We start from the raw sequence: 20734 nt of genomic DNA on the forward strand, positions 1-20734 counted from the left end.
ATCAAACTCAATTTCAACTCATTTTTTCAGCATTTTATGTACACTTTGTCGTAACTCGGTTACATTTTATTGGTTTGAATTTGTATTGTACTAACATGCATGCTATGAAAATTTTTTGATGAATGAAAAATTTAATGAAAGACAACTTTAATTATGTTATTGTATTAGGATGTTCAATTGAAACCTGGTCAGTGCGTCCAACTTTGCATTAGACGTTTATGGCTCCATGTAGCTGTGTGTGTGGTGACCCCATGTATAGGTAGAGAGACTGATGCAAGCACAAAGTTTGACTTTACATAGTGACTATGTCTACATGAGGAAGGGAAGGTTGTCATTTAACTTATCGTTCACAACAGAACAGGCAAGTTCACAGGAAAATTCAACTCAAACACGGTCAGTGTGTCTAACTTTGCATTAGACATAAGACTTTGCAGTAGACGTTGCCCCTTACATCTAATGCCCAAGTTAGACGCATTGACCGGGTATCAGTTGAATGTCCCTGCGAACTCGCCTGTTCTGTTGTGGACGAAAAGTTGAGTGTCAACCTTCTCTTAGTCGTACAGCCACACTGTCGCTATGTAAAGTCAAACTTTGTGCTTGCATCAGTCTCTCTACCAATACACGGAATCACCACACATGCAGCTACATGGATCCCCTTACGTGTTTTGCAAAGTTAGACACACTGATTGGGTTTCATTTGACGGCCCCTAATACAATAATTCAGGAAAAAGAATAAGTAGAGTTTGAAATTAGATATTTTTCTTGATGTACCTCATAAACATTACTGAAATTTTTTTATTAATTAAAAAATAATTCTTAATTAAAAACTAAAACAAACAATACTAATAGGAAAAAAAGTATGGATCATCCAACTACTGGTAATTTTCTGGATGAAAAAGAAAAGTACAGTTGGCTCTATGTTTAACGACACTCTATTTAACGACTTTCTCTATTCAACAACCGCTTTTCACCTTCCCAGATGGTCCACTTTAGTGTTAAAAGCATTCTATTTAAGGACAATTTTTTGTGGTCCCTTGAAAGTCGTTAAACAGAGAACCAACTGATACCAAAGACAGAAGCTGGAAAATTCACTATTGGAATTTAGACATTATTTAAACATGCTTTATGTAAATTAAAAAAATTTATCAAATTTGATGAAAAATGCAATTTATTGGTAGAACTATGCTAATCTTGCTATTTTTTAAAGCTAACTCCAGTAAAGAGTAAATTAAGAACTTTTTTCCTTTGGAGCAAGTCTTGCAATTTTTCTTTTGTTAGGGGATAAGACAACTAATAAATTGTTTTTCAAAAAAGCAGAATATTTTATTATGTAAATTACTTTTAATGCAACACTATTAATATAAATAATTGAAAGAGAAAGCTGTTGTAAATTATATTTCGAAACATATAGAAGGTTTTTATGACGTCAGATAAGTTATAATTTACTGCTGTGTGATGGCGTAAAGTGAAAAATAAATGTACGCCCCCATAAAAACATCTAGTGCTGGATATCCTGTAAAAATCAATATCCTGCATTCCTAAAGGAAAATAAGTAGCAGAGTTCTGTAATTATCAATATTTTATGTTCTTGCCACTGTATGCATAGTTTCTCAACTAATAACTGACTGGAAATTTTAACATAATAAAAATTAGGTATCTTCTAAAAACAGCATATCAGTTAAAAATTTTGGCTCCTTAAGTCAGAAATTATAAAACCTTTGAGAACAATAAATCGTAACCTATTTTAAGAACTGTAGTACCTTATTGGTATTAATTTCTTTTTTACTTTATTAATGCATTTTGATTGTCAAAATGGTTCGAAATGTAGTTAACTTTTTTTCAGATTACAATTAGATTGATGTTAAGGAAAAAAATATAAAGATAAAAAATGAATGTCAATTAGGAATACAGTAAAACCTGTAAAGTTGACCACTTGTCTAAGTTGACCGCTTTTGTCAGGAACGGAATTAGTCCTATCTTATATAATGAAGGAAAACCTCTCTATCTTGACCACTAATATACACCAGCTTTGGTTTGGAGAAATGTAAAAAACTAGGGATGCACCGGATATCCGGTATCCGGCTGATTTTTTAACTATCCGGAACTATGAGGTATCCGATCCGTCAAACCACTCCGGATCCGGATATCCGACAGTTTTTTGCAGGATATCGGGCAGTTATCCGGTAAAAATGTGAGAGATATCTGTCGGGTATCCGAATCCGGCAGGTAAGGGGGCATCTGATATCCGGTATCCGGCAAAATCACTATCTGGTGCATCCCTAAAAAAAACCCTTTGTAAGTTGACCAACAGGCAAAAGCATTAAATTGTACTAGAGGTTTCATCAGTTATGCCTCAAATAAATAACCAGACATTTTAGAAAATCCTATGAATATTTATGTTTTCATCGAAAAACATTGGCCTGATGTTATGTCCCAGAAAATGCGCCAAACTTCAATAAGGAGTTATTTTGTAGAAAAGTAGATTATTACCATGGTTACAAATGTTCAAGAAAAAATCAAATGAAGAATTTGAGTAACTTTCGACTTATGAATTTTTAGGAATTGTTAATATCAAGTAAGTTGTTTTTCATCAGTAACGACATTTTTTTTTTTGATTGATTCACAGAAATTTTAAATTTGTATGATACTTTACGAGTCATTCTGGTAAATAATCTCTAAAAATATTTAAACAACATTTTTTCTTATTGTTTTAAAGTAATGTTAAACAATGAAAGTGAGTTTAAAGTATTCCAATTAGTTAAAATGAATGCATGAGACAAGAAATGACAAAAAAGAAAAAAAATTCCTTACTACCCTCTATAAGTTGACAACCTGTCTAGTTGATCATCAAAGTGCAAGTGGTCAACTTACACAGGTTTTACTGTAATTGCAATAGCAATATTTTCTCTTTTTTCCCTCCCAGCTATGCAACTCTTAAAATATCAAGAAATGTATAAAAAGGATAATTTCTTATTTTAAATAATGTATAGTTTTTTAAATAATGTATATTTTTTTAAATTAAGTTTTTAATTAGGAATTGTCACATACGTTCGTTAAAAATCTTTTTAATCTATCTTTATTTATTCCAATTGCTCATTTTTTTAATGCAGTTAATGGTTTTAGCAAAAATCACAAAAAATAAATAAATAGTTGTTTAATATCTGCCTGCATAGCAAATTCTACCTTTTGCGTTAATGTTATAACACTAAAGAGTATGATAAACCTGTGGTCATTTTGACGATGAAAGATGCTAATTTTAAGTACTCTATTCTTGAGAACAATATAAAATTTTGACTGAAAATATTATAAAGGGTTCTCGAGTACATCTAATATTAACTTTTCTAAAGAAAATCGAAAAAAAGGGAAGTTTTTAAAATCCTCACAAAATTACTTATTTTCCACGAAAACAAAATATAAATCAAGTAAAGCAAATGGCTAAATTTAACACCTAAATGAGGAAATCAGAATATTGTTAGCGGTTCAACCACGTACCAACAAATGAAAGTCGGAAAACGCTAGTTATGGTTCAACTTCATCCCAGCAATGCAAGAAACTAAAACCCGAGTTATGGTTCAATTTCACTCCAAGAATGCGACGAACGAAAACGTGAGTTACGGTTCTACTCCGCTCCAGTTATAGGGGAAAAGGAGAACACGATACATGGTTCAGATTAACTCCTATGGTTGGAGAAAGATGGAATGACGAATGTGGTTCAACTACGCACGAAACTTGGGAGTGATATAAAACACCCTGTTTTGGTTCAATCGTGCACTGAATATAGGTTGCAGCAAATTTGCTCCTTTCTTTGGTGCAACGGTGGACGTAATTTTTAACAGTGAAGCATTGCTGGTGAAGTCGTTTGTCGCAATGAAAACATTTCTTAGTCGCATATTTTTTTGCACACCGCACAACGTCCTTGGGATGCAGAGACAATATAATGTCCGTCAGACATTCTTGATTGTTTATGTAAATGACAACAAGGCCCTAGATGACTTTCCACACGTACTTTTCTTCTTAGGAGGTGAGTTGTTATTTCTCTTCGGAACTCTAAATGCTTCATCTTGACTTCGTGTAACTCACAATGAAGTAACCAACTAGTTACAACTGAAATATTCAGAGCATTACTAAAAAGATTCCACCACCATTTTTTACTCCTCAAATGAGGTCTGTAGCTCCCTAAAAGTTTATCCAAGACATCCACACCCCCAATCCTTCATTGTATCTCTTGATAAGATGAGATTGTGGCACATCTATCTTGCATTTCTGCTCATTTGAGTAACGTTTTACAGATGCAAGTGGCTCATGTGTATAACAATTAGATGCTACTGTAACCACTGCATTATAATTCCAGCTGCACATGTACACTGATTCATCAGATCGATAGTCGAAATTTCCTCGATCTTCTTTAGAAAGGGCTTTTATGGATTTCAGTGGACAATGGCCAGTTCGGTTTTCACGAATTGTTCCCGTTGCTCGTACATCTTTTTTTGATAGCTGAGAAATTAAGTCATATGATGTAAAAAAGTTATCAAAGTATACTTCATGCTTAGACGTGTCAGTCAAAACTGATAATAGATCATTTACAACTCTGGATCCTAATTGCTCATCAGGGGAACCTTCTTTTTTGCCTGAATAAATCTCCATGGAATATGGGTATTCATTTGAAGAGCACAGCATCCAAATTTTGAAGCCGAATCTTATTGGTTTGCCTCTAATAAACATTTTACATGAATGCCGACCGTAGTAGGGAACCATAGATTCATCTATGCTCAATTTTTCATGAAATACACCAAATTATTGAAGGTTTTTACACAATTCTTCGTAAATAGGGTATACTTTTCCAAGTTTGTCATTTTGTTTTAATTCATGGCTGTTCATCAAATGAGTGTTGTTTTTTATTTTTCGAAAACGATTTCGAGGCATAACTTTTGGTACAATTGGCACAGATGTATCTTCTGCACTGCTCCAATACATATCTTCAGAAGGAACGGAATGGTACCCACTCAATAGCAGCAAACCAAAAAATTGTAGGATTTCATCCCTGTCAACATCTATTGATTCTCCTTTTTGCAATGCATACAAGTTTGTCATATTTGCTAAGTGTTCAACATACTGTAAAGGTAAAATTTTAAAAAATAAATCAATTGGAGATAAATCCACTATATTCGGAAATGCGTGTTGAAGCGGTTCAATACTTTCTGACGAAATCAGTTTCTGAAAATTAGCTTTCTTCTCTCAAGTTAAATCCATTTTCATTCTTTTTCTACTTTTATTTCCTGATAATTCCAACTTTTTCTTTTTTTCCGTTTTCATTCGTTTTTTACTTTTATTATCTAATGATTTCAGACTTTGTTCTTCCTCCGATTTTTTTGTTAAATTTTCACGAGAGTTGGCGGAAAAAATGTCCACCTGTCCACATACATCAATTGGTGCAATAGGTTGTAACTCGTCTTCTAGAATGCCTTCTTCCTCAGTGATATTGCCTGGTTCATCAGGGGGTAATTGGCATATATCTACATCTGACAAATCTGAATCTGACAATGTCTCTAAATAAGCCACAGCTTGTTCAACAGTAAGAAATCTTGTAGACATTTTTTAACATTTATGAACAGTTGGTATACGTCAAACAGAATTTCGTTTCGCTCGAAAACAAAGCTAGCGAATTATTGAACTGCATTTAAAATATGAAGAATAAAACGTTCTCTAATATTATTTTTTACTATCACGTCACAATGCATCTGTCCGAGCAGGTGTGGATTCGGAGCCATATAGTCCGTCAAACAGTAGACTGTTATTATTTTCTTTGTTAACGAAACGTCAAATCCTTTCAAAATATAAACTTACTTGGTTTTGCCAACATCTACATCAGAGTACATTCAAAATGAGAAAAAAAAAAAGAAACATATATAACGAAAAATGAAATTTCCCCTTTGAAGTCGAACAATTTACTTCTTGGAAATTTGACTCCCTAAAAGCGCCAATGTTCCAAAATTGGAACATGCTATTTTGAAGGGGTACACCTTTTGGAAATGTCATTGTACATTTCTACAAGCATTTTAAAATCACACATTGAAGTATTTTTCACAACTGTAATAAATATCATCACATTTTCTGAAAAAGCCAATTTTTGTTAAATTTTATAAGAAAAAGTTGCAAAAAGCTAAAAAAACACGCATTTTTGAAAAATCCCAATAAATAATTGAAAATATATAAACAATCAAGCAAGAATTAAAAAAATACTTTGAAATAAGACTAAACTGTGTTAAAAAAAACTTGTTTATTTTAACGTTATTTCTTGGGGAAATTTTTAGTTAAATATGATGTTCCATTTTTGGAACATTGGCGGGTAAACGGTTTTAAGGGTTGTATTAGAAGTATTTCTAAGCAGCAGAGAAGACGAAAACTAAAATTAGTTGGTCAAATAATTATTACGGAAGTCATGTGACCACTGATGAATGATGCGTTTCTGAAACTCTATTTTGTACACTCCTTCTAGGATATTTTGCTTAAAAAATAAAGCTATGAACAGTGAATATGTGGAATGGTTTCAACAAGATATCTCTACAATGGAACGAAGATATTGGGGTCATTGGGCTGAGCTAATGCTCAACAAATTTAGCTTTACTTTTACAAGAGATGGTCCTTCTGTGAGTACAAATAGCAATCGAAAATGGCGCGTTTACAGCAATAAGTCAAAGGCAACCACTGATTTCTGAAAAATAAGCATTGTTTAATGAAACAGGACCTTTTTACTAAGATTTATTGCACAATATATTTTTTTTCCTTTTTAACATTACCGTTAAATAATGTGTGGTTGCTGTGTATCTTTCTCCAGTGGACGTTTATGTATCATGAAAACAAGTGCTAGTTTAAAAAAATCCACTACATTGATCGTTTTTCTCAATCCAAAATTTGTAGGGATTTCTCTACTTAAAACCAGGATGCAGATAAAAAATTACTTTTGTTGGCTTGTAATAGGAACAAGAGATGTAGTTTTCCAGTTAAGACCATCGCAGTCCACACCCGACTCCCTTATTCGGTGTGGAATCCTTTCAACTTAACAACCTGTGACATTACACCGCCACAAAGTTCTTATAAAAATAAAAAAAAAATAAGAAAAAAACACACACACACACACACATACACAGTACATTAGGCGGCTATAGTCCCTTGGCAATACAAATTACTTCAATGTTAATGTTTTTTTAGTTTATTTTTTAAGCACTGTACTTAATTTTTACACCTATTACAGATAAATAAGTAAATAAAACAAAAAATACTGTATCACAAAAAAAGAATCAACTCCACAAAAATCCTATCAATATTTTGATGCCGTAAAATATACGTATATAAAACGAAAATTATTAGATTAAAAAATCTATTCATTCGACGAAAATTAATTATTCTTGAAACAAATTAAAGTTATGAGGCATAAATAAGGAGTGCGCTAAAGAATATAACACTTTAAAATCGTGATAAAATGCTGATGAATCAGTTAGTGAATATTATTTATTGAACTAAAGCTTTGCGTAATGAATTTTAAAACCAGAATTAATTTCCATACATATTTTAAATGAAGTTTTAAATTATAATGCCTCTTATTTTTCAGAATGAAAATTTATACCATGCGTCTAAATTTTATATTTTTGGCTTGATTATTTTTTTATTTTTTTTTATTTTCTGCTTCTTTTTTTCCAGTTTTTTGGCAACGCATTTATTTTTCAGACTTTATTTTTCAACATAGTTTATTTAGGATAATTCTGTATGATTATAGTTGTGTGCTAGGGTGGTAGGGGGAAAACATCTTACTTTGATCTTTGAGTCAGTATAACGAAGAAAAAAGGTTAATGGTCAAGACAAAAAAATTCTATATATTATATATTGTATATATTTAATAGCAATATAAAATTTGAACAAGAGGAAACATAAAATTGAATCAAAATCCCAAAACACCCTGGGGCTTCATCAAGGGTTACTCCCCAATGGTAGGGAAGAACCTTAAGATGTTTCGTGAGTGCTGCAAGCGAAATTGCCTAAAAAACAGCACTAGTACACAGGGGCTTATCTACAGTTTCTGCCTCCCGGGACGGTTCTTCTTTTTGCCGCCTTTTCTCTAAGACATAACCATATAAATTATTGAAGTTAAAACTGAAAATTTTGTTTAAAGGAAGGGGCAAAAAAAAAAAAAAAAAGATCCGTATTCTTCCTACAAAAACAGATAGGATCAGGTTCCTATTTCGGAAATATTTTCTAATTTTCTTTCAAATTTAAAACTAAGGGGGGAGGGGGGGGTCTCTTCCGAAACTTCTTCAAACTAAGTTAGTTTTCGCCTTTGGTCACGTTAGGAGGTCGGGGGCTTGTTCAGAATATTTTCCAATATTAAAGTTTCTAAAATAACAGTTTTAGTAGGGGACGTTGAGGAAATCAGGAAGGTCAGAGACTCGATACGAAAGCATTTCGATTTTGAACTCCGGGAAACGCAGTTGTAGTCTCTCTTTGATAGTGTTAGTGGAATAAGGAGGGCTCTCTGGGTTCCCATTCGAAACATTCTTTTCAATTTGAAATCTTTCTGGCTACTTTAAGGTAATGGGGAAGCTTCGGACCTTTTTTGACTGTTTTTTTACACCAAAGGGGAGAGAGGCCTCAAAAACAAAATTGTAGGATATCTTTGTGGATATTAGGGGTTGGGGTGATTTGACGTCACCTAAACTGCTATGAAGTCAGATACGCGATCCTAGAACTTTTTCAAAACTCACTCACGTCCTACAAAAAATACGAAAGAATGGTGGAGTAGGCTCATCTTCTGAAATTGAATTGCGTTGTAGGCAATTTTTCAGAGAGAAATTTCCGAAACCTCGTGTGGAAATTTCTGAAAACCAAATTTTAAGCTATCTGTGGTGACGTTTGAGAGAAGGATAGGGATTTGGGAGGAGGGTCACTTTTGATCTCCACTCTAGCTCCGCACTTAAATTTGACGCATGTAAAGGTTGCTGTCCAAGACCGGGGTCCATTTGGCCACCCTCTCTAGTCTGGCACTGACGCACAACCCAATTCGAATATATATAATAACGTCCTCATTAAAAATAATTTCGTCCCTTGAGTTCTCAATGCCACCTTTTCAGTCTGTAACTTTAGGTAATAGGAGAGAAAAATAAGGAATTATGCCTTGATATGTTCATAGGCACAGCACATATTTTGTGTAGTAGTCTTCTCGTAATCATACCAAAATCTTACTTTTTTTGCCTCTATGCAATATTAATAGATTAAAAGTATGTTTCCTTATTTGGATTTTTTTTCACATCAAAGTTGTTAAATTGCCGCCCTGGGCGAACTGCACACTCCACCCTCCCTAGCTACGCCACTGCTAGTACCCCGACATTGCACAAGTCAAGCAAAGGGAATACCGGAAATCAAAAATAACCTGTCAGAAATAAATTAGAACATTTTCAAACGAAAAATTTGAGCATCACAGATATTAATTAAAACACCTTCAGAACAAATTCAAACTTCAAGAGAAAACACAAATGCACTTAATTACAAGATCGCTCATTGCAAGGTCAAGATCGCAATTAAACTCAATCTTTTTGTTTGTTTCATGTTTTTCCTCTTGCAATCGAGTTCATTTCAATCGAGTTTCGTGAGTGCATTGAAAATGCACACACGAAACATCTCAAGGTTTTTTCCTACCCTTGGGGAGTAACCCCTTGATGAGGCCTCAGGGTGTTTTGAGATTTCAATTCAATTTTACGTGCCTTCTTGCTTAAATTTTATATATCTACTAAATTTATCGGTTTTCGATTACCTATAAGTCCTTAAAGAAAAGAAACATGAAGAATTTCACGTTTTTCGTAAATTAAGAAGAAAAAAAAATGAAATCTTGAAGGATCCGCAGTGACGTTAATATGACTTTAATTCAGCAGAAGAACTTCTCAAAAAACGATTGATGGTATAAAAAAACTTTTTTGACATACATTATGTGTGAATCAAAACCATGATGCTATGAGAAAAAACGAAGCTTTTGCTTCCAAAACTCATAAATATTATGTGGAAAATGGTTCTTATTTGTAAATAATAATTATTATTCGTAATCGCAAGATACTCTCTCAATAAATGCATTCTTAAACCTCCTTAAATAGTTTCCTTACCCTGTAGTGTATTTTGCAAACTTTTTGGAGTATAGCATAAAATAAAAGATGGAAGAAGGGGAACGCACATATTTGTAATAAAAATCTAGGAGAAAACGAAAAAAATAGTAATAAATACAATAAAATAAAAAAATAATACATAAAATAAAATAAAATACATAATAAAAATAAATAAAATTATTAATGATTTAAAATTTTTGTTGTACAGTACAAATAATTAACCAATAATAACCACGCCCCCTCCTTCCTTTTTTGGTGGTTCATAAACTTACGTGTCTCATCTTTTATTCACATCAAATAAATTAAAATTTATCTCTATTGCCACGCCCTTCTATGCCGGCTACATCTTAGATATCCACTCAGAACTTCAGAAGTAGTGCTTTACTTACATCATTGCTGATCCTTAAAGGTAAATATAAACTTGTTTTAAAATTTACGAAGAGGATAAAAGGAAAGGCATTTTTTGCATGCAGAAAAAGATTCAAAAATTTCACTTTTTCCATGGGGAAAAGTTAAAATTTGATTTTTTTTTCTTCTGAAATAATTTTATTTGATTATAAAAGACATTTTTGATCAAATGAATGAGTGAAAAAAATAATGAATGAATAAATAAAAATAAAATGAAAAAAAAAATATTAAGTAATGTACGAGAAAAAATAATGAATGAATAAATTAGTGAATGAATCAGTATATAGGCGAATGATTGACTAAATATGGGAATATTAAATGAAAGAATTTAAATAAAATAAGCTATAAATGATTGCGCAAGTGATTTGATAAAGTATTGAATAAGTAAACAAAATGAGCTATTTCAATTTGCCCCATCTTATTTGCCCCGTATTCACTTGAATAACTGTAGGGTAACATCCCCAGTAATTGGCACGGCACCAGTAATTGGCACTTCCAACAAAATGTCCTAAAAAAAGACTAGTATCCAATTTTCTTGAAAAAGAAGGATATACACCAACTGAATGTACATTAATTTTAAAGATTATAACTTCGATTCATGTTACTAAATGACAGCAGTTCGTAGGAAAGAGAAACAATTGTGGCTTGTGTCAAATCAGCCATTTTTGTTGCAAAAGCTTCTTCTCTGGCTTAAGGGAAGCATGCACATAAATCCATTAAAATCTGACTTAAAATATATTTTAAATTTTCGTTGTCAAAAGTTTTGTTTAGTTGAAAGGTGTTACTTTAATTGTGTAGAAGTATATTTTCGTCCCTATTTGGAATTTTAAAATAATGATGGGTGCCATTTACAGGTGCTTCAATTTTGCTAGTCCCCAGTAATTGGCATGTGTGCCAAGTACTGGGGAAATAGCGTCATTTCCGCGATAAAGCTGAGTGAAGTGTCATTATCTTCAGTTTTTTGCGTAGATTACGAATATGATAAAGCGGAAATTGAAATCGATAGCTTTTGTACAGTAATTGTCAAAAAAAAAAAAAAAAGCATCAAAACCATCAATTTTTGAAATTGCGGCTTTTTGTCAATTGGAGTGACTTTAACCAGAAAAATATCCAAATGAAAGTTAGTCAGTAATTAATTTTATACTGGGGGCTCCGTCCTCTGCTCGATTCGCTCGCTAACCCCCGTTCGCCACTTACGGTATCTTAATGCTGCCTGCAGCGGCTGGTTTTTGAAGAGAAAGAAAACCGACTTGTTGCATTTGATAAATAAAAAAGAGGAAAACTTATGCAAAAAAGTATGCTATAGGAGTTTTTAACTATACTTGGGGCAAACGTAACTTGGTAGCATTCGTAAAATCAAAACTGTAAACCGAAGGATGAAACATCATTACTTTCAATATCTTTTCCATGGAACATTCCAAATTTATGATTTTATTTCTCTAAAATACTATTCCAACATGAAGAAGAGTGATTTAGCATTAATTTATATAAAACTAGCGGTACCGCACAGCTTTGCCCGTAATAGAAAAATAAAAAGGTCTTTTGGTTCGCCTGTGTGGCGATTTTTTTCTCCAATTGGCTTGTACCCATGTTACGGTTCCACATTATGATAATTTCGTATCTCGCCAATTGGCTTGTGCCCATGTTACGGTTCCACGTTATGATAATTTCGTAATTTACTCGTCCATCTTATAATAATTTTGTTCTTAAAATTGGAATAGGAAAAGAACTACATCGAATTTTCGAAAAATCGCTTCGAGGTGCACATGCACACCCCCATGCTACAAACTAACTGTGTGCCAAATTTCATGAAAATTGGTCGAACGGTCTAGATGCTATGCGCGTCACAGAGATAATGACAGACAGACAGAAATCCGGACAGAGAGAGAGATCCGGACAGAGGGAGATCCAGACAGAGAAACTTCCAGGTTTATTATTAGTAAAGATAAAGAAGAAGAAAGATAGACACATTCTTCCTCATATTATCAAATTTATATGAAAAATGGGCTTAAAATTGGAATAGAAGAAGAACAAAATCGAATTTTCGAAAAATTGCTTCCAGGTGCACACCCTCATGCTACAAACTAACTTTGTGCCAAGTTTAATGAAAATCGGCCGAACTGTCTAGACGCTATGCGCGTCGCAGTGATCCTGACAGACAGAGATCCGGACAGAGAGAGATCCTGACAGACTGAGATCCTGACAGACAGAGATCCAAACAGAGAGACTTTCTGCTTTATTATTAGTAAAGATTACCTACTTTACATTATCATTACTCATGTTTTTTATGATGATAAAATTTGTGTGTAATTTAAAAGTAAAAAATAAAGTGATTTTCCAGTTCTATTAACATGTGCCAATTACTGGATCACAAGGTGTCATACACTGGGGTATCAGGTGCCAATTACTGGGGATTTTGGTAACTTTTTATATACATATTTTTATAAAAGTATCGATTCAAATATTTTTGATTTTTAGTGAACCAAATGCACTCTTTGAGACAAAAATATTTGCAAGAGAGTATTTTTTTTCTAAGTATTGAAAACAGAGGTAAGTTTAAGGACAAACTCTTAAAGTGCCAATTACTGGGGTCTTTACCCTACAAATCTTTTTAAACACAAATAAGCCTAATATTAAACAAATAAATATGGCACCAAACATTAGTAGATCTCAATTAATGTTTAAAACGTTAGTAACAAGAACTTTATCATCTAAAAATAACAAAAATAATTTTTGACTTACAACTAAATATTACAATATGATTATCTTTTTTTGGAAACGGCTTGTATCATCATATTCTATGATTTTTAGAGATAGTTTTTTCTTGACTGAAATAAACTACATGTGTTAGTACTCTATAGTCAAAATATTACCAGAAAAGTGGCACTAAAAGCGTAGTAAATATTTCACTATTTCACTTTGCTCCACATTCCGCTACTAGTATTCACGTTTTAGTTCTGAAGCAAGTTAGGTTTCAATAAATAATTTTAAAACTAAAAATAAAAATTTAAAATAATTTAATATTTTAAATATGGTCGAACGTTGTTCGTTTTGAAAGAAACAAGATTTTTTAAAAGTCTTTTCTTAACAAATTTTAGAAAGGAGTAACGACCGGAAAAATTATTTTAATTTGAGAGAAACCTGAATGAAGGAAGCACTTTCGTATAATCTAATAAAGTCTTTCATGCGGTTTGTAAACTCAGAACATGGTTTGCCTTAAAGTAATTAGTTTTGTTGTTTTAAGAATGTGTCTTTTCCGCTTTTAAAATAATCAAATATTTTCAAGAGTTTCTTTTTTTTTTCTTTTTTGACTTGAAAATGCTGCATTTTCCAAATATTAAACCTCAGAAACATTTTAAGTTAATTCTACTGCGCACTTTATTAAATTGTTATTGTAGTTGACAGAACTGGAATTAAAGCAAAATATATCTGTGATAAATAGTGAACAATATTTACAAACGCATGCACAAACACATGAAGTTCCGTACTTTATTTCTTATTACCATAGTAAATCCTTCAATCTTCGTTTTATTTTTGTTTTTATGCCATGATGTTTTTAAAGAATAGATGATACATGTGAAGTCAACATGGATGTCATTTTAAAACTAGCTGATTCCCTAAAAGAGATCACTTTTCGAATTTTACATCTTATTAGTATGTTTCTTTTTTGTTTCCTTCAAAATATGACTTTAAATATGTGTTATTCCAAGTAATTTTACGGATATTAAATTAAATTTGCATCTTCTATCCATGAACGTAATTATTTTATGCACAAATCTGTTTTAAATGAAAATTTTAAATTATCTTACTTGTCGAACATCATTTATGCCCAAAGTAACTAAGTTTTACTTTTAATCGCAATCAATAATAAAACATGATACGGTTGGTGAGCGAAAGACGGCGATTGTACTACAACCAACCATCGTTTTGACCACAACCCAAAAAGTAGCAACAAGTTTATTTCTTATTCAAAAATGGCGGTACGGCGTTGTAAAATGTGTACCCACAGTGCGCATGGCAGAACTAAAAGATATTACTTTCATCATCCGCCATTCTTTGCATTGATTTCACTTTTGTGAAGAAGTAGTTCTATCTTCCAGGTTAGAGTGTAATTTAGTTTACATGTACATAGATTCTAGGAATTAAGATACGTTTTCTAAAAGATTTTTTTCTTTTATTTGACCACGGTTTACTTTAATTCACTTCAATTGCTTAGAAAAATTTCATATCAATAGTTTTAAGTTTTGCAAAAGCCAAAAATATGCAGAAGGTCGTTACCCTAACAACAAAAAACAACTGCGTAATGTGTAAAGGTTATTTTTGTGTTTCATTGTTTTAGTTTATGCGTTACTCATTATTACCTATCATTATTCTGCTGTAATAATTCTTACGAAACAGAAAGATAAAAAATATTGTAATGTTTTCCTTGTAATTAAGCATTTTTCTTTTGATTGAACATTCTACTAATTTTCAAGACTGAACAATATTTTGACGATTTTTTTTTTCATTTTTGAATTAATTTCAAGCATTAAAAAATAATTACTTCTTACCTTGCTTAACAAAACTGCATTTGATATGCGTTACAGGTAAGTAAAATTCCATCACAGAAAACTTCATCCAATTTCTCGTAACAAGAAAATTATTAAAAAAAACACCATGACTGAATTAAGTCCGCTTTCACTTACTTAACTCATTTTACTACCTCAAAGCATCAATATAATAATTTTAAAACTTTCCCGAAATATGAGTTCCGAGCAAAAAACCATTCAAAATGCAAACAAAAGTGATTTTCCAACATTTATTTTTGTTTGTTTGAAAATAACACTAACAAAAAAAAAAAAAAAAGAATTTGAAATTCTATAATTTTGAATTCAAAATATGCTTTTCGCAACCTCGAGTTGCGACAAGACCCTACTAATTGTTTCTAGTTTACGGTTTAGTTTACGGACTAGTTTAGTCTAGAATGTTTATAGTCGTGTTTCTAGAAACGGCTCCTGTCCCACCGAGCCTGCCCTTCCCCTTGGGCGGGTACGTGTGTTTAGTTGTAAATGTGTAGGCTTGTGTGTGTGCGTAGACCTGTGTGTAGGCACGTTATAGTGTGTATGTATGTAAAGACGAGTGTGTGTGCTTGTATAGGACATGGATCCACCAACAAGGAGATGCGGTTTTCGGGGGACGTGCGCAGTACTAGAGGAGCCGCGCCCGCAGAGGACGGTGGGTGATTGAAAAAGGAACCAAACATCAAGGACGGCCAAATAAAAACAATTAGCAATCGTGATTGCTCAAAAAAAAAAAAAAAACTGATTGGAGACATCTTTTTAGGAAATTGAAAACGTTTCAGGTATTATTTTGAGAGTGGGCGGTTTTAGCTTTTTAAGATCTCGGGAGATTTTCTTGTTAAGTCATATATATATATATATATATATATATATATATATATATATATATATATATATATATATATATATATATATATATATATATATATATATATATATATATATATATATATATATGTGTGTGTGTGTGTGTGTGTGTGACTAATAAGTTTTGAAATGAATCTTTGGTAAATGAGTATTTGTATTTATTTATTACCGACGAACCATTTTTTGTCTAAGTCTTCCTATTGAAAGATAAGAAATTCAAAATTGCCCGTTTTCATTTAAACTAATTTATATTAACAAATAGTCATTTAAAAATATGTCTTGCACGGTCGCTACTTCATTTTAATCCAATAAAATTGCTCATCCTAAATTAAATAATTTCCGAATTTAATTAAAAGAAATGTGGAATGGCAAAAGTTTTACTTCCATTTTTTTTTCTGATACATGATCAAAGTTATTCCGATAAAAATTATTTCGTATTCAAATATTCTACATTTAAAAACATCTAAGGGAAGCTAAAAAGTTTTCTTTCCTTCCCCTTCATGAAAATATCTGTAATTGCTTTTTATTCAAAACGGAAAAAGATTAACATTATTTAATGCTCTGAAAACTTTCTTCTGAGTCATTTCTGTGCCTCAGAGTCTGGTTGACGTAAGTCCGAAAAATATGATTTTTCGTTTATTGGTGCATTGTATGTGTAAGCCTTTTCCGCATCGAGCCATGTTAATGTAATTCGTAAAAAAAAAAAAAAAAAAAAATCAATTTTTAATAGGGCGTGCGTCCTTTCAATTTAAAAGCGTGCGTCCCTTCTTTTGCATGTGCTACAAAAACGTTTTTCCTATCTACCGTAAAATTATCATAATGTGACTTACGTGCTTCTGGCTCTGAAGTACAGATTTTAGGGAATATTTTTTTGTTAAAATGTCAAGATTATGAATTTCTGAAAAGAAAAAAGAAGATAATTATTTTTGTTTTTACTCAAAAATTTCAAAAATGATTTTATATGCATAAAATATCTCATTATTTAAAAAAAAAAACAACAAACTTGATATGGTTATTGAATAATGTAACGTACTAGTTGAGCATTTTATTAAAAATAAAAATAACAATAATAAGTTGTTAATTATGAAGTCCGTATATTATCTGAAGCTCAGCGTTCTTGCCCAGCATAATATCACCATTGTTTAACGAATAAATACCTTTTTTCTGAAATTTAAAACAATCAATTATCCAACGTTTTAAAGCACGAAAATTGAAAATTACTGCAGACACGTGTTTTGGTGTTACAAGGAACACCTTTTTCAATGTAAAGAAGTAAGAGCTTCTGGATGAAAAGTCAGTCAAGAAAAGCAAGACGATGAAACAAGAGACATTATAAATACAAATTTAAGAAATTTAACAAAACAAAAAAGATAAAATGACACCTGGAGCCGAAATATATTATATAAATACATCAGGGAAAAATCGTAAAGAAATAAATTTCCAAGAAAACCTATAGATAATATTAGTAGTCCAAAAATGAAACCACATTGAATAAATTAGGAATAAATTGACTGACCCGAAAAATTATGTATGGAAGCAATGTAACAAATCAAGAAATGCAGAAAAAAACAGAGTGAAGGATAAACAAATTGGAATTTGTTGATCACAAAACGAAGTAAGAAAGCAAAAAATGAAAAAATAAAAGTAAGAAATGTACGACGTTTATATAAAAATAATAGAAAATATACACCTATTTTAAAAATGGAGTCCACACAGAAGAAAAATACGGAATTGAAGTAAGATCGTTAACTAAATTAAAACGGTTCCTCAGGATGTAGAAATATCCCCAAAAATCAAGATCCAACGAATTGGGGCATTTTTGGATAATTTGATAAAAGTTCAAATCAAAAGAGTGATTCAAATCCCAACAGTGTTGAGCAATACTGGATTTATTCAGCTTTTGTTTTTTCGCGTTGCTAATGAATTTTCTTGGAAATTTGCGACTTAACGGTTTTTTTCCGGATGGATTTATATAATAAATTTTGGCTCCAGGTGTCATTTTGTCTTTTTTGTTTTGTTACATTTCTTTTTTTCTTTTTGGTATTTATACTGTCTCCTGTTCCATCGTGTTGCTTTTCTCGGATGAATTTTCATCCTGAAGCTCATACTTTTTTGCAGTGAAAAAGGTGTTCCGCATATCACTGAAACATGTGTCTACAGTAATTTGCAATTTTTTGTGCTTCAAAAGGTTGGATAATTAACTATTATTACCATTAAAGAAAGAAAAAACAACGTTAAAAAAAGCACAAATTTGCCAATAACAGCAGACACGTGTTTCGGCGTTACAGGGAACGCCTTTTTCAATGCAAAAAGTAATGAGCTTATGGATGAAAAGACATCCGACAAAAGCCAAGAGCAGATAAGCATATTACTGATTCTAATAAGTATTTAAAATACTCATATTATATCCAATTAGAGATAACCAATGACAATTCAGACACACTAATTGTTTTTTTTTTCACCTACTTTATCATGTAAAATCCATCAAAAAAACGGGTACAAAGATTTGACCAGTTATTTGAAACTTCTGTTTTTAAAACATTTATTCTGAAATATATTTGACAAGTAATAATTGTCTCTTCCACACAACAAGAGCAGTTGTAAATATCATTTGGTATTAAGATTATTAAAGTGACAGGGATTCAAGCCATAGGCTACAAAATAATAATTCAAGTATTGGATACATTTAGTAAACGTAATGCATACAGTTTCCTTAATTTGAAACAAATTATTTGTTTGATCAAGGAGTTTGTTTTTAATGTGTATACATAGAAATATGTGCTACAAAGTTCAAACTGTTGATCTTTAACTAACAGTATAGTAAATTTATTTAAAACGCGCTGATATATGCATCACAGGACTTCCTTTTACATCAATTTAATGTTATTTCCAAATTATTGGTAATTTTAATGTGATTCAATAGTTAATTCTCTAAATATCACCAACTGTGGCCAAATTAAAACCAGATTTAAAATACAACTTGGCGACCAAAAAACTGGCGATATACCGCCAAGTGTCCGCCAAATTATAACACCACTAGAGTTTGCATTGAAATTAACAATGATTTCCCTCCAAAAAGGAGCAAAATACCCCTTTAGAAACACTCGAATGCAACTAAAATGGGAGGTGTACAACTAGAAAACACTAGTAGTCTACGTACCAAATTTCAACTTTCTAGGACGTACCGTCCTTGAGTTATGCGAGAAACATACTCACATACACACAAACGAACATACGCACATACATACGTACATATAGACGTCACGAGAAAACTCGTTGTGATTAACTCGGGAACCGTCAAAATGGATATTTCGGGCGTCTATACGTTCTTAGGTATATATGCACGTGTGGTCGGGTTGAAAAAAAAAAAAAAACTCAGCATGCATTCGGGGGTGAGCAAAATGGAAATTAAGGTCGATTTTTTAGTACAAAATTTTTTCGCGAATACAGTATTTCCTTTTTTGTAAAAGGAAGTAAAAATTTATAAGTTTCTAAAAAAAAAGTTATAAAGTCCTTTGGGAAAAACCGACACATACTATGCCGCCCCTCCCCCCTTTTTTCCCTCTTATGTAGTCTCTGTAATATTATTTTTCAGTAGTACGATTAAAAGTTTTTCTTGAGAAAACTTGGAAAAGAACTTCCGATTACTCGAGCTGCAGATTACTCGAATTTTTTTGTTGGTTCGAACCCTCCAACGCTTGTTTTATTGCATGTGTTCCTTATATCGATTATGTCTCATTTCATCACAATGATTGCTTTTTCTAATATATTTGCGCTTCACGGAATTATTTTCCCCGGCCATAGGCCTTACGTCAAATAAATTCAAAAAAAAAAAAAAAAACATTTTTTTAAAGAAAATTGAAGCAAAAAAGACGCTTTTGCAGGTTACATCTTATTAACTCTTAATAACAATTACACTTCAATATAAAATTTAACATAAAGTGCATACTGCAATAAACTTTTTGACAGAAATTATTATTGATTTAAGACTCTAGGAGCTGGGACAATACTTACACCGTACATTTTCCTTAAAGGATATCAATATTGATTTGATTAAAAATATCTACTATAAGCTGTTTCAACTTTTTTTTTACGCACAAAATGCAAACTCAGAAACGTCTAAAAATACATTGTATCCTAAAACTCATTTTAGATATCGGTTGAATTATTTTTGATTTCAAGAGTCTTTCTCATTTCTCTTGTGTAAGCTAAAAACAAAACATAGTGTTCTAAGTACGAATTCGAGCAATGGCACAAAAGCTAACAATATCATACTATTCCTTTCTTCGAAGCTGGCGTAAGCAATATCATCTCATCTTCTGCTCTTAATGCATAAAAGAGATCATTTTCTTATCTTAGATTTCAGAATAATGGAAAAATTTATCTTTGCAGAAAAGGACAGAGAAGAATAAATCTTGTACGAAAGGAATTTTTTTTTTTTGAGTGTGAGAAATATATGATAGTCTAAAAATATCATTCGGCATTACTGCAGTAAATAAAACTAAAAACTAGGGTCTGGTGGGGTAAAGTGGTCATAAAATCAAGGTTTTTTTTACTTAAGTGGATAAAAAGTAAAAGAAAATCCTTAAACATTTCAACTTTTTTTGTTTTTATTTTACATTATATTAAGGAAAACACGGTAGATGGAATTTTAGAAAGAAAAAAAATTATTTAAGTAGTCTTATACCACTTTCTTTTCCCTATGTATTTATGACCACTTTACCCCATGGGGTGGGGGAAAGTGGTCATAGCATG

Source organism: Uloborus diversus, chromosome 1, assembly GCF_026930045.1.
Source record: "Uloborus diversus isolate 005 chromosome 1, Udiv.v.3.1, whole genome shotgun sequence".
NCBI lineage: Eukaryota > Metazoa > Arthropoda > Arachnida > Araneae > Uloboridae > Uloborus > Uloborus diversus.